The 14,308-nt window shown below is 37.4% G+C and overlaps 1 protein-coding gene across 3 annotated transcripts in view; it reads right to left on the bottom strand.

Annotated features, from left to right (window-relative positions):
- Positions 1 to 14,308, bottom strand: part of LOC150107977 (rab11 family-interacting protein 4-like) — a 186,317-nt gene that overhangs the window by 28,574 nt on the left and 143,435 nt on the right. The window lies entirely within an intron of this gene.

Here is a 14,308-nt window from a genome sequence, read left to right on the forward strand (position 1 = left end):
TCAATAGCTTCTAGTATATTTCGTCACCTTCCTGTTATTTATCTTCTATATTATTGCCAAACTCTTCCTGTGAGTTTTGTTTAGCTGTGCTACTTTGACACACTGCTTTGCTTTCTGATATTTTTCTCTATATTCTCTCAGTGCATATGCTGATTTACTTGCTAGGAACTTTTGATATATGCTTTATTCTTTTCCACGATTGCATCTAACTTCCTGGAGTTCTGATCTTTCTCTCCTTGTAAGACAATTTCACCATGTGCTTCCCTTGCAGAATTAATCAAAAGTTTTCTTCAAGTTTACTAATGAATTTCTAAGGTTTGAGTCTTTATCAAACTCTTTCACTCTTCTTGAATAATAATATTTGTGTATTTAAGTCTACAGTTCACCTCTGAAAGTAGCTCAATTTTGATCATTTCAAAAACTTTCTTACATATTTTTTTTCTCGATATTCTTATTATTGAAGACATCAAATGTGGTCAAGGAAAGCCATAGATCCAGCACACCAGCTGTCATATCTTCTCTTATACTCATTCACACTGGATGCACTCACTGCTTTTTGAGAGCAAAATCTAGCTCTTACCCCTTTCTTAAATGTACACAAGCTTAACTTCCATGAATGCCATATAATGTAAAATTTCATCAATTTAATAACTTCTAACACTTTTTCAGAAGTTTATAGACCTCTATCATATAAGCTCACTTTTTCTTGTTTACCCAAGTCAACAGTGTATGTACTCTCAATCTGTCCTTGTAATCCACATTTCATAATCCTGACAGCATCTTTGTTACTCTTCAGTGCATCCTTTCCACAGCTTCTTTATCCCTTCCAAATCCAGGAAACCAAATCTACATACAGTATTCCGGATGCAGTCATATCAAAACCTTATAAGAGGCAAAATGTCTTCCTTATTCTTACATGCATTTTTTATTTTATTTTAACTCTCTCATGCATAAGGACCTCATATGAGGACACATATATTTTTCCTCATAATAATTATTCATTCATAATTTAGTGCTACTGTATGCATGTAGTTCTCATCTGGGGAGACCAAAGTGTTCTTAGAAACCACACCCGATGGCAGGAGTTTCAGAAATACCAATCTCTCTGCAGTGTATGGCGGTATCAAGGAGGAAGTGAAAAGCTGCTGTTTTGTTGATTTGAATTTGGTGATTTTATGAGTCTTCTGGAAAGGTTAATATGGTTTTATATATTATTATACCTTGTAGATGAAGTGTGAATATTTAATTTGTTCATGTTTATTACCATATTCATAAAATGAACTTAAAAACAACTGTCCTCACATGAAGACAATATTCATTTTAAAAATTTATGGAATTTACAACCTAAAAATCAACACACTAAAACACAGAGCGCAGACGATCTGTCCCAATGAACAAGCACTAAAAGACGAATTTAAAATTATCTTTAATACTTTCCAAAAAAATGGATACAGCCAAAACACTATTAACAAAATTCTCTACAAAACCTCAATAAAAAACAAAGACAAACCAGACTACAGTAAAACTATAACCATTCCCTACATTAAAGGAACATCAGACAAAATAAACAGAGTACTACGAAAATACAAACTCAAAGCCACCTTTAAACCTCCTGCAAAATTAAAAAGCTTACTCAACTCATCCAAAGACCCACTCCCTCCACTAGCCCACCCTAAAGTATACCAGATTTATTGTACTTGCAACATACCATACATAGGAGAAACAGGACACACAATTCCTATCAGACAAAAAGAACATAAACGACACATTAAATATAATAATTATTGTGAAGCTGCCCTTTCTGATCATGCCCTGAATTCCTTACACAGAGTTGACTGGAAAAGCACTAGCTGTCTACATCACACTAAAACATGGTATGAACGGAAATTTAAGGAAGCATGCGAGATTATTATCAACCACCCCAATCTGAACAATAATGATGGTCTAAAAATCCCAAACATATGGAAGGTATATATTCGCCCGATGGAACATTCCTCACTAAGAACAACTATAAACAGGACCGTAGAAAATCCAGTATCTTAAACGCAAAAATAAGAATTGTAATACTAAAAATATGACATCATCGTTTCTGAAAGAAAGCCATCTGAAAGAATGTTTATTCCTGTCATCATAAATAGAATTTAGCTTGATGTAATTTTTTTTTTTATTATTTATTTTTCACTAGAGGTCATGCCAACAGAATAACATGTGATCAAATCATTGTTTCTTTAGCTTACAGTTAATAATGTAATTCAGCTTGTCTTGTATATTAATGTATGCTCCAGATGATGATCTTGATGTGAAGATCGAAACGTCGGGATAACAAAAAAGTTTTTTTAACACGGTTGCAAATTCCATAAATTTTTAAAATCAATGCTGATCACTGTGTAACTCTAAAAGAAAGGATGAAGACAATATGTTGTAGGATAATCTATCTGGCAAATAGTTTGAGGTTAGAAAGTTCTTGTACAATATTTTTATAATTTTATTTATATTATTTTTGCAAACATAAATGAATAGTAAGTGTGTTAATTGGCATTATCATCTCTTTTACAGATGGATAACCAAAAGCCAGGTCCATCAGGCATAAAAAAGGCCTATTACTACAAGAGACTTACTGAAGAGGAAATTGAAAAACTTGGAGGAATCTGACGATGGTTTAGATCTGAGTAATTCTGATGATCCTACATAACAGCAGCCACAAAATGATCTTACAGAGAGTGACAATTCAAGTGAAGACAGTGATGTTCAGTGTCTTTCCCCTGTTGGTCAGACTCACAACGTTCAAAGTCCAGCTAGTGTGCAAAATACAGTTGTTGCTGGTCATATGCCATTGCAGAGATGTGGTTTAGTGAGAAAGATAATCCCTTTGCTGGTACTGAATCACAGTTTAGAGGAAAACACCAAGTAAATATTCATGGAGAGTGCCTAGATTATTTTTCACAGCTGTTTCCAGATGGATTCATGGAAAAGGCATATGACAAGGTGCCAAGAGAGAAGCTATTCAATACGCTACAGTTGTATAGTGTCAATGGGACATTGTATCAAGCAATACTTAGTCTTTATTTGAGTTGTAAATCAGCAGTTAGAATTGAAGGAAGTACAGGAAGATGGTTTAATGTTAAATCTGGTGTGAGACAAGGATGTACATTATCCCCCTCTGTTATTCATTATCTATATGGATCACATTATGAAGGAAAGTGGTATTAAACATGATATCAAAATTGGAGATGTTAATGTCAGCTCTTTGCTCTATGCAGACGATGTTATACTTCTAAATACGCTACAACTCTGCAAGATTCTCTGACTAAATTGAATAACTGTTGTAATAGATATGGTATGAAGGTCAGCAATAAAAAGACAAAGACAATGAAAATAGGCAGAATCATTGAAAATGTCAACTGTGTTGTGAATGGAAAACCTGTGGAACAAGTAAAACATTTCAGCTACATAGGCACTATTTTTAGTGAAGATGGTAAATTAAATATAGAAATAGACAACAGAATCAGCAAAGCTGGTATGGTGGGAAGTCAATTGAATAAATTCATATGGAATAAGAGAGAAATTAGTTGGAACACTAAATTAGCTGTATACAAGACAGTGTTCAAACCAGTTTTTACTTATGGATCTGAGAGTTGGATCAGAAATAAAACACTTGACCAAAGACTAGAGACCGCAGATATGAGAGTCATGAGAAAGATTATAGGCATGAACAGATGGCATCAATGGCAATATCATATTAAAAACGAGGATATTAGGAAAGAACTTTACATTGTCAGCATCCAGGAATGCGTTATCAGAGCTAATCTCAGGTGGTATGCCCATTCTGTTTAAGTGATCATAAGAAAGATTAGCAAATCAAGTGTTCTCTGCTAGGTTGGTAGCAAAATGACCCAGAGGAAGACCAAGATATAGGTGGATTGATACGGTACAAAGTGCCTTAGACGATAGAAATATAAGATCTGATAATGTTGGAGTCTTGACAAGTAACAGACTGATTTGGAAGAAAATTGTAGATAGGAAGTTAGTAATGATGTAATTTGTTTCATGTAGTACTATCATATCCTCTACACCCCTTGAGGGTGCATAGTAGGAATTTGTTGATGATGATGCAGTGTTTCAGCAAAATATCAATTGTTTATAATCTGTTTTGTCATACTTGTAATGTTTTTTAATGAAAATAAATTCCCTAGTCTAAGTCATTTCCATAGAAATATGTCTGTAGGCTGTTGGCATTAATGCATGATGTCCTCAGATGAGGACATCATTTTTTACATATACAGAACGCAAATTTAGCAAAATTAATGAATTCATGGTACTGTATCATGCCATTATAATTTTTTATAAATGAATATAAAAATTCATGCATGAGAGGGTTAATAATACTAATAATAAAATTGTATGGCGATTCAATGATAAGAGGTGTACTTAATGAGCAAGTGATGAAAGCATGTTTCCCAGGTACAGAAATCAAAGAAATTAGTGATGCTGTTAGTTTGCAGAAGGGAGAACTGAAAGAGATAACAGGAACAAGTGATTTGAAAAGGGAGAAATATACAATAAGAAAAGATATAAAAGATTGTTGAAAGAAGCAAAAATGAAGAGTAAGGAAGTAAAAATGGTAAGTCTGAGGCCTCGGTATGATAGGAGACAGTTGAGAGTGTTGGATAACACTCTCAAACTCTGATAACAGCATCAGAAGATATATCTATAACCAAGGTAGATACTCTGCCTCCAATTCGGAAGAGTGAGTGACCATGAAGTCTTATTCTGGGAGGTTGCAAAAGTGGAATTCTCTATCAAGAAAGAGTTGATGTTGAACTATAAAGCCGGTAAATAATGATAGAATTATGAGTCACCTTGGAGCAGTGCCATAGTTTGAGAAATTACGAAGAAAGAAGGTGAGTAATACATGAGAAGTGGTCAGAGATTGTTTGAAAGAAGCAGCATCAGACTGCAAGGTCAGGAGGATAAACCAAGTGGGAATTAAGTGGATGAGTAGAGATATAAAGCAAGAGATGCAAAAAAAAAAGAAAACACTGTGGGGTAAATATAAAGAAATCGGTGGACAGTATACTCATGATAGGTACAAAGCACAAGCAAGAAGGGAGTAACAAAGCACATCAGTGGGTGACCAGTTTGGTAAGAAAAACCAAACTTATGAGAACCAGATTATGAGAAACCCCAAAGAATTTTTTCATTTTATGTAGCAAGTAAGTTACTGATGTGATAGAGATGCATATCAAAATTTTGGTAAATGAAGAGGAGGTGTTTAGAATATTGAAAAATATGAATGTGAACACAGTAGCGGGATTGGATGGCATGTCAGCCCACGTACTGTATGAATGTGCAAGAGAACTGGCATTGTCTCTGATGTAATTGTTCAATCTAACTCTGGCAGGGTTCCAAGGGAGTGAGAAGAGGGTAAGATTGTTCCATTACATAAGGGTGTCTCCAAGACAGAGATAGCAAACTACAAAGTAATTAATATATCAGAAGTGGTTGTTAAAGTATTAGAAAAGTTAGTTAAAGGTAAAATCCATCAGTGGGTGGATAGGGATGCAATACTCTATAGAGAGCAGCACAGCTTTATAAAAGGTAGGTCCTATCTCAGTAATTTATTCACATTTTATAATAAAGTGACAGCGGAACTGGATAAAGGAAATTGCTATGCTATGATACTGCTGGACTTTTGCAAGGCATTTGACAGAATACCACCTGGAAACTACTACAAATAAATGAAGCAAATGGGAATGGATATGAAGCTAGTAGCATAGATAGGGGTAGCAGACAGACATCAGAAGAGTAGTAGTATACGGTAGAGTGAAATATATGGGAATGAAGGTAACTAGTGGAGTACTGCAGGGCCACTACTCTTTAATTTTTGTAGCAAGGCTTATATGTTGGTCATACATAACTGATAATTAGCTTAAGGAATTAACAAAACATATAACGGATATTAATTAAAGCAAACTTTAATGAATACCTTCAATATTTCGACAACATCACGTTGCCATCTTCAGGTACATACAAATATGGTATGTGCACACAGGCACTAACAAAAGCAAACGAGAAAGAAGGCAAGAAATTAATATTGTTCCTAAAGTCCTAATGGTGCCCCCTAGAAGGCTAATTGGGTTGTCTTGGCCGTTGGACTGAAGTTCTCATAATGTAGGCTTCTCAAATTTGGGATAGTTTCATGCACCCAAATTTGTTGAGGTATGGAACGTTTTTTAGAGCTGCTGATGATTCCATGAATAATCTTTCATACTTGAACTTGCTGTGGTATATTATTTTAGTTTTCTTCCAACGATTCTATGGCAGGTATCTAAGGCATGGTCTGCCAGCCCAGAGTGGCTGTACTGGTGAAACCGGATCTAGTCTTTGTGTTCTGAAATCCTGATATTCGCTGTCCTGCCTGTTTGGCCAAAGTAGGAGAGTTTACAGCTGCAAGGGACCTGGTATACGCTAGGTAGGTCTAGGGGGAGTGGTTGGTCTTTGGTAGAGCAGATAAGGGATGCCAACTTTTTATATGGTTTATAACACGAAGTCAGGTCATATTCTTTGAGGATATTGGTTATTTTCTCAGAGGCGCCCCAGATGTAGGGGATGGTGATAGATTTAGTGTAATCTTTATTGTGGAGGTGGGGGGTTGTGGTATACTGGTTTTAGTATTTTTTTGATTTTTTGGGGGTTGTAGTTCATTGACTAAGAAAGTGTTGAGGATGTGGTTTAGTTCAGTGATTAGGGCATTGTGATCTGAGCAGATTAATTTTGCCCTGTTGAATAGTGTTTTTATAACTCCATATTGTTGTGAGGGGGGGGGGGGGGGAGGATTGCTGATGAATGTATCTGCCTGTATGGGTAGGTTTTCTATAAACAGAGAAAACCAAAGATCCATCAGGCTGGCGAGTCATTAGAGTGTCTAGGAAGGGGAGGGTGTTGTTTTCTTCTTTTTCTAAGGTGAACTGGACTCTGGGGTGTTGGTTGTTTAAGTATGTTAGGAAGGAGTGGAGTGTATCTGAGCCATGTGGCCAAATAGCGAACACATCATCCACGTACTGAAGCCAAATAGTGGGTTTTTGTGGGGCAAAGTTTAAGGCTTTCTCTTCAAAGGTCTCCATAAAGAAGTTGGGCATGGGTGGGGAAAGTGGTGAACCCATGAATGTCCCCTCTATCTGTTTGTAGAATTTTCCTTGCCAAACAAAATAGCCTGAGTTCATTGTGAACTGAAATAGGGCTGAGATATCAGGAGGAAACTTGGCTTGGATGAGGTCTAGAGTTTCCTTGAGTGGGACATTAGTGAATAGGGAGGAGATGTCAAAACTGACCATTATGTCAGTGTGTTGGAGTGAGAGGTTTTGTATACTGGCTTTGAAGTGGGCTGAGTTTTTTTTATGCGTGATGGTGTGTTGCCAGTATAGTGTGCAAGCGCTTTGGCTAAATTGGCTAATTTGTACGTGGGGGAATCAATGCCATCCACTATGGGGCATAATGGCACATTTTGTTTATGTATTTTTGGAAGTCCATATAATCAGGGGGGGGGGTCTAGAGTTATAAGATTTTAGTTTGTTAGTGACTTCCACAGGCCAAGAAGTGACCTTCTTAAGGAGTCTGTGGAGAGTTCTAATCTGAGAGCTGGTAGGATTATATTCAATAGGGAGGTAGGTGGTACGGTCTAATACTAAAGCATTAAGCTTAGCTGTGTAGTCCTTTTTGTTGAGAACCACAGTGGCATTTCCCTTATCTGCTTTTGGCGATTACTATTTTTTTTGTTTTTCTTCATTTCTAGTAGAGCTGCATATTCGTCTTTGGATAAGTTGGTTTTTGGAGGTTTTGCTTTGGTGAGAACACCGGCTACATCCAGTCTGACGTTGTTGGCGATATGGTTAGAAAGGTTGTGAATCCCACGTTCTATTTAGATCATGATTTCCTTGGCAGGGGCAGGTATTCTTTTAGAAGCTAGAGCGAATTTCTGTGACAGTGCGGTGAGTGCTTCAGGCTTTAAAACTGCGGAAGAGAGGTTGACAACCGTGTTGAGTGGTGGCTGTGGCAAGGAAGTAGAATTCTTTATCAAGTTCTCATATTTTTTTTTTCAAGTGCCGAGTACGTATTTTTTTGAATTCTTTTGTTGCTGATTCTTTGACACGCATGACACGTCATAAAGAATCATCCAAAGATCATGGCTGAGAGTATCTGAAAGCTCTTCTTCTAGCGCCCGTAAGGATTTGTTTTCGTCAGAAAGGAGAACGGCCATCGCAGTGAATTGGTCTCTTAATAAGCAAACTAGTGTGGTTATAAATACGGAGAGCTTTCTGTGAAGTAAAATGGTGCTTCAATTTAACACAATTTGGGATTATCTTGTTATCTCGGCAGCATTTTAAGAACATCAGATGATTTAGTTATCTCGATATCTTCAACCTCATTTACTGTATTGGCGGACCTTTCATGCGATGGAATCTCCGTGGATGATCGTAATTCTTGTAGCAAGGCTTATACGTTGGTCATACATAACTGGTAATTAGCTTAAGGAATTAACAAAGCATATAACGGATATTAATTAAAGCAAACTTTAATGAATAACTTCAAAATTTCGGCAACGGCACATTGCCATCTTAAGGAACATACAAATATGGTATGTGCACGCAGGCACTAACAAAAGCAAATGAGGAAGAAGGCAAGAAACTAATATTGTTCCTAAAGTCCTAATGGTGCTGCCTAGTGGGCTAATTGGGTTATCTTGGCCGTTGGGCTGAAGTTCTCATAATGTAGGCTTCCCAAATTTGGGGTAGTTTCATGCACCCAAATTTGTTGAGGTTTGGAACGTTTTTTAGAGCTGCTGATGATTCCATGAATAATCTTTCGTACTTGAACTTGCTGCAGTGTATTATTTTAGTTTTCTTCCAACAAATTCTATGGCGAGTATCTAAGGCATGGTATGCCAGCCTGTTGGAGTGAGTATAGAAAACCTCTCACTCCAACACACTGACATAATGGTCAGTTTTGATGTCTCCTCGCTATTCACTAATGTCCCACTCAAGGAAACTCTAGACCTCACCCAAGTCAAGTTTCCTCCCGATATCTCAGCCCTATTTTAGTTCACAATGAACTCAGACTATTTCGTTTGGCAAGGAAAATTCTACAAACAGATAGAGGGGACATCCATGGATTCACCACTTTCCCCACCCTTGGCCAACTTCTTTATGGAGACCTTTGAAGAGAAAGCCTTAAACTTTGCCCCACAAAAACCCACTATTTGGCTTCGGTACGTGGATAATGTGTTCGCTATTTGGCCACATGGCTCAGATACACTCCACTCCACTCCTTCCTAACACTCTTAAACAACCAACACCCCAGAGTCCAGTTCACCTTAGAAAAAGAGGAAAACAACACCCTCCCCTTCCTAGACATTCTAATCACTCGCCAGCCTGATGGATCTTTGGTTTTCTCTGTTTATAGAAAACCCAACCATACAGGCAGATACATTCACCAGCAAACCCCCCCCCCATCACAACAATATGGGGTTATAAAAACACACTATTCAACAGGGCATAATTAATCTGCTCAGATCACAATGCCCTAACCACTGAACTAAACCACATCTTCAACACTTTCTTAGTCAATGGCTACAACCCCCCAAAAATCAAAAAAATACTAAAACCAGTAAACCACAACCCCCCCCCCTCCACAATAAATATTACACTAAATCTATCACCATCCCCTACATCCGGAGTACCTCTGAGAAAATAACCAAATCCTCAAAAAATATGACTGACTTCATGTTATAAACCACATAAAAAGTTGGCATCCCTTATCTGCTCTACCAAAGACCAACCGCTCTCCCCCTAGACTTACCTGGTGTATACCAGGTCCCTTGTGGCAGTAAACTGTCCTACTTTGGCCAAACAAGCAGGACAGCAAATATTAGGATTTCAGAACGCAAAGACTAGATACGGTTTCACCAGTACAGCCACTCTGGGCTGGCAGACCATGCCTTAGATACCTGCCATAGAATCGTTGGAAGAAAACTAAAATAATATACCACAGCAAGTTCAAGTATGAAAGATTATTCATGGAATCATCAGCAGCTCTAAAAAACGTTCCATACCTCAACAAATTTGGGTGCATGAAACTATCCCAAATTTGAGAAGCCTACATTATGAGAACTTCAGTCCAACGGCCAAGACAACCCAATAAGCTCGCTAGGGGGCACCATTAGGACTTTAGGAACAATATTAGTTTCTTGCCTTCTTCCTCATTTGCTTTTGTTAGTGCCTGTGTGCACATACTATATTTGTATGTTCCTGAAGATGGCAATGTGATGTTGCCGAAATATTGAAGGTATTCATAAAAGTTTGCTTTAATTAATATCTGTTATATGCGTTGTTTATTCCTTATGCTAATTACCAGTTACTCTTTAATTTGTATATCAATGATATAGAAAAAGATTTAAGAGGGGTTATTCAGTTGTTTGATGATGATGCAAAACTAAGGAGAGCAATCGCATGAAAAGGCTTATGTGTTTGCTATTCATGTTGATTTATTTTTAATGGTATTAATGAGAACACAAACTATTTATTAACTTATTGCTGATATTTTGCTGGTATTATATGTGGCATCTTCAGAGCACAATACGCAACAACAACCTATTGTTGGTTGTTGTTTCATGTAGATGAAGATGCTGGATATAATACCAGCGAAATATCAACAATAAGTTAATAAATAATTATTTTCTCATCAGTCTGAGTTCTCATTAATACTGTTAAAAATAAATCAACATGGGGAGAGTAATAGTTGATCAAGGTAATGTAGATATCCTGTTGGATAATTTTAATAAATTGCATTGTGGGCAAAGGATAATGGATTGTAATGGTAATGGATTGCAGGGAATTGATGAGGCTAGTGACTTGGGGATAATGATGGGCTGAGAACTGAATTTCAGAGAGCATATTATAAAAGTTGGTAAATTGGCTCAAAGAATTACTTGGATGTTGGAAAACATGCTAACAAGTAAAGATAGGGAGTTATTATTCCTCTTTATAAGGCTATGGTTCTTGACTACTTTGTACAGATTTGGTCACCTGAGTTTCTTGGGGACCAGGAGGTGGTTGAAAAGATTCAGAGACAAGTGACTAAGTTGGTGACAGGTCTCTGGAATGCTCCCAATGAGAATAGATTGAAGGCTTGTGGGTGACAAAGCTTAGTTGAGAGGCAGAAAAGATGGGGCACGATAGAAATTTAAGATATTAAAGGGGATTTATAAAATTTATGCAAAGGAAAATTTTCAATATGTGACAAATAGAGAACTAGAGACCCATCCATGGAAGTTGTGTAAAAGTGTGGCTGGTTAGGGGGATGTGTAGACCAGACTTTTTCATGGAGCATGGTGAATGAGTGGAATGGATTGCCAGAATTAGTTGTAAGTTCCTTGACAGTGAATGAGTACAAGGAGAGGTATGATAAGTTTTGTGTGTATAATACTTAGATTGGGTCTTCCACAATGAGTCTCCAGGCTCCATGGAGACACTGTATTATAATAATAATGTTCATTTCAGAAATATATACACGTTTACACAAGAATAATGTTTAATTTGCCAAATATTTCAGTCTGAATATTACAGACCATCTTCAGTGGCTACATAAACGTGTATATATTTCTAATTTCTGTAATATTCAGACCGAAATATTTGGCAGATTAAACATTATTCTTGTGTAAACGTGTATATATTTCTAATCAGTATGTCACAAGTATTGTTAAGAATCAATGTTCATTTCAACATAAGAATTATCCTTTGATTTGTATTTGCAATATATGCAATGTGACCTTTGAACTTCAGTTTCCTTTCTTAGCTGTCACAATTTCTTCTAACATAATCCCACCAGTATGACATAACCCCGAAAATCTTGTCATGCCAAAGTGCATAACTTTATACTTACTAACACTGAATTGACAGCTATTATCACTTGCCTACTTTTCAGCTTATTCAAATCATTCTGCAAGCACCACTATCAGTAGCATCCTTGATTGCCCTGTCCATTATCCTTTCCCTATCCTTTGCATTATCAACAATTGAAGATGTACTGTGAGGCCCTTCCCAATATCATTAATATATAGATTGAACAAGAATGGTCCCAGGGTTTTGTATCTGGTTGATTCCTACCCATCAGAGACCACTTTCTGATACTTATCCATCAACCATGCACTTATACAAGTCAATAGTTTATATTCTAATCCCATATTTTCCAGTTCATGCAACAGTCTTTCATGTGGTATTCTATCAAATGCCTTAGGAAAGTCTAATATCTAACAATATCACAGTGTATCCATTCCCTTTATCCAATTCATCCATTACATTATTATAAAATATGAGCAAAATGCTAAAACATGACCTACCTTTAGTAAATCCATGATGTTCTTTATAAAGCAGAGCTTATCCGTCAACCCATTTTTGTATGAGAGTTCTTAATAACTTTTCTAAAATCTTCACCACCACTCCAGATCCACTGATGGTTGGTAGTTAGACAGATCGGTTTCGGTAACACCCTTGTACAATGGAATTATCATACATTCTTTCCATATCTGTGGGGAATCTTTCCTGAGCTGTGACTCAAGTTATACAAACATGTCAAGGGCCAAGCCATTTCAACTGAACATTCCTTGGTGTATGTATTACATACACCAACAATCCCCCCCCCCTCACAACAATATGGAGTGGTAAAAACACTATACAACAGGGCTAACATAATCTGTTCTAACGACATAGCCCTTAACGCTGAACTAAATCACATCCTCAACACTTTCTCAGCCAATGGCTATCCCCCCCAAAAAATATTAAAACCTACAAACCACAACCCCCTCCCCCCCCCCTCCACAAAAAAGATTACTCTAAATCCATCACCATTCCCTACATCCGAGGCACCTCAGAAAAAATTACCAAAATTCTAAAAAAACATGACCTCACCTCCTGTTACAGGCCTTACAGAAAATTGGCATTCCTTATCTGCTCTACCAAAGACCAACCACTTCCCCTAGACCTACCTGGTGTATACCAGGTCCCTTGCAGTTGTAAACTGTCGTACTTTGGCCAAACAGGCAGGACAGTGAATATCAGAATTTCTGAACACAAGGACTACATCCGGTTTTACAAGTATAGCCATTCTGGTCTTGCAGACCATGCTCTGGATACTCGCCACAGAATACGGTGGAAGAAAGCAACAATAATACACCGGAGCAAATATAAATTCGAAAGATTATTTATGGAATCAGCCTCTGCCCTAAGAAACTCTCCAAACCTCAACAAATTTGGTTGTATGCGACTGCCCCAAATTTGGGAGGCATACATCAGCAGACCTTCAGCCCAACGGTCAAGAACGCCTACTTAGCCCTCCAGAGGGCACCATCAGGACTTCTAGGAGAATGATAGCTTCAAATCTTCATTCTCAGTTACTGTATTGTTATTGCCTTGTGTGCACCTGCCTTTTTGTAAGTTCCTTTAGAAAATGGCAATGTGACATTGCCGAAATATCGGAAATATCTATTAAAATATAATTTAATTTATATTCGATTCTACGTTGTTTCAATTCCCTAAGTTATTTAGAAATTGAAGTTTGGCTGTTATTATTCTAGGAGACACTGGGTTTATTTCAATTACTGAGTGTGTAAGTTTCTTTTCAATTAGTAATGCACCTCCTTCTCTGTGTATGTTATCTTTTCTTCCTGAGAAGTACAGTCTTCCTTCTGGTAAATCCATGAATCCATCTCTGCACCAATGTGTCTCTGATAAACCTAAAATACCCCATTTCAGTCTTTTTAAATTTTCCTGGACTAATTATAATTTTCCAGGTCGGTATAGTGATCTTATGTTGAGGGTGGCTACATGTTTCACATCCTTGGCTGACCACATTGCTGATTTCTCACCTACTCTATGTGGTCTTTGAGTAGGCGCATCGGTTGTCCCGTACGCAGTAGCACTATCTCGGTTTGTAGACTTTCTCCTGCTCATGAAAGTTACTGGCATAATAATGTAGCCAGCTTGCCATGCCTCTGCTACATCCTTTGGTCCATGGCTCTTTATTCTTTATTCAGAGCAACCCATTTGGGTTTCCCCCATCTGCCACCCGGGGGACGTGCCTGGTAGGAGTGTGGTCTCCCCCAAGTTTTAACATCTACTACTAATTATGTTGACCCAGAACTCCTTATGTTTATGGCAACTATCTTGAATTTAGAATTCATCTTTTATTTGAATATTCTGAAATGTCCATAACATGAAAATACAATGGTCACTCCGATGCTTGGAGATGTGCCACA

This window comes from Typopeltis vanoorti, chromosome 3 (assembly GCF_054136105.1).
Source record: "Typopeltis vanoorti isolate ZY-2024b chromosome 3, IOZ_Tvanoo_1.0, whole genome shotgun sequence".
Lineage (NCBI taxonomy): Eukaryota > Metazoa > Arthropoda > Arachnida > Uropygi > Thelyphonidae > Typopeltis > Typopeltis vanoorti.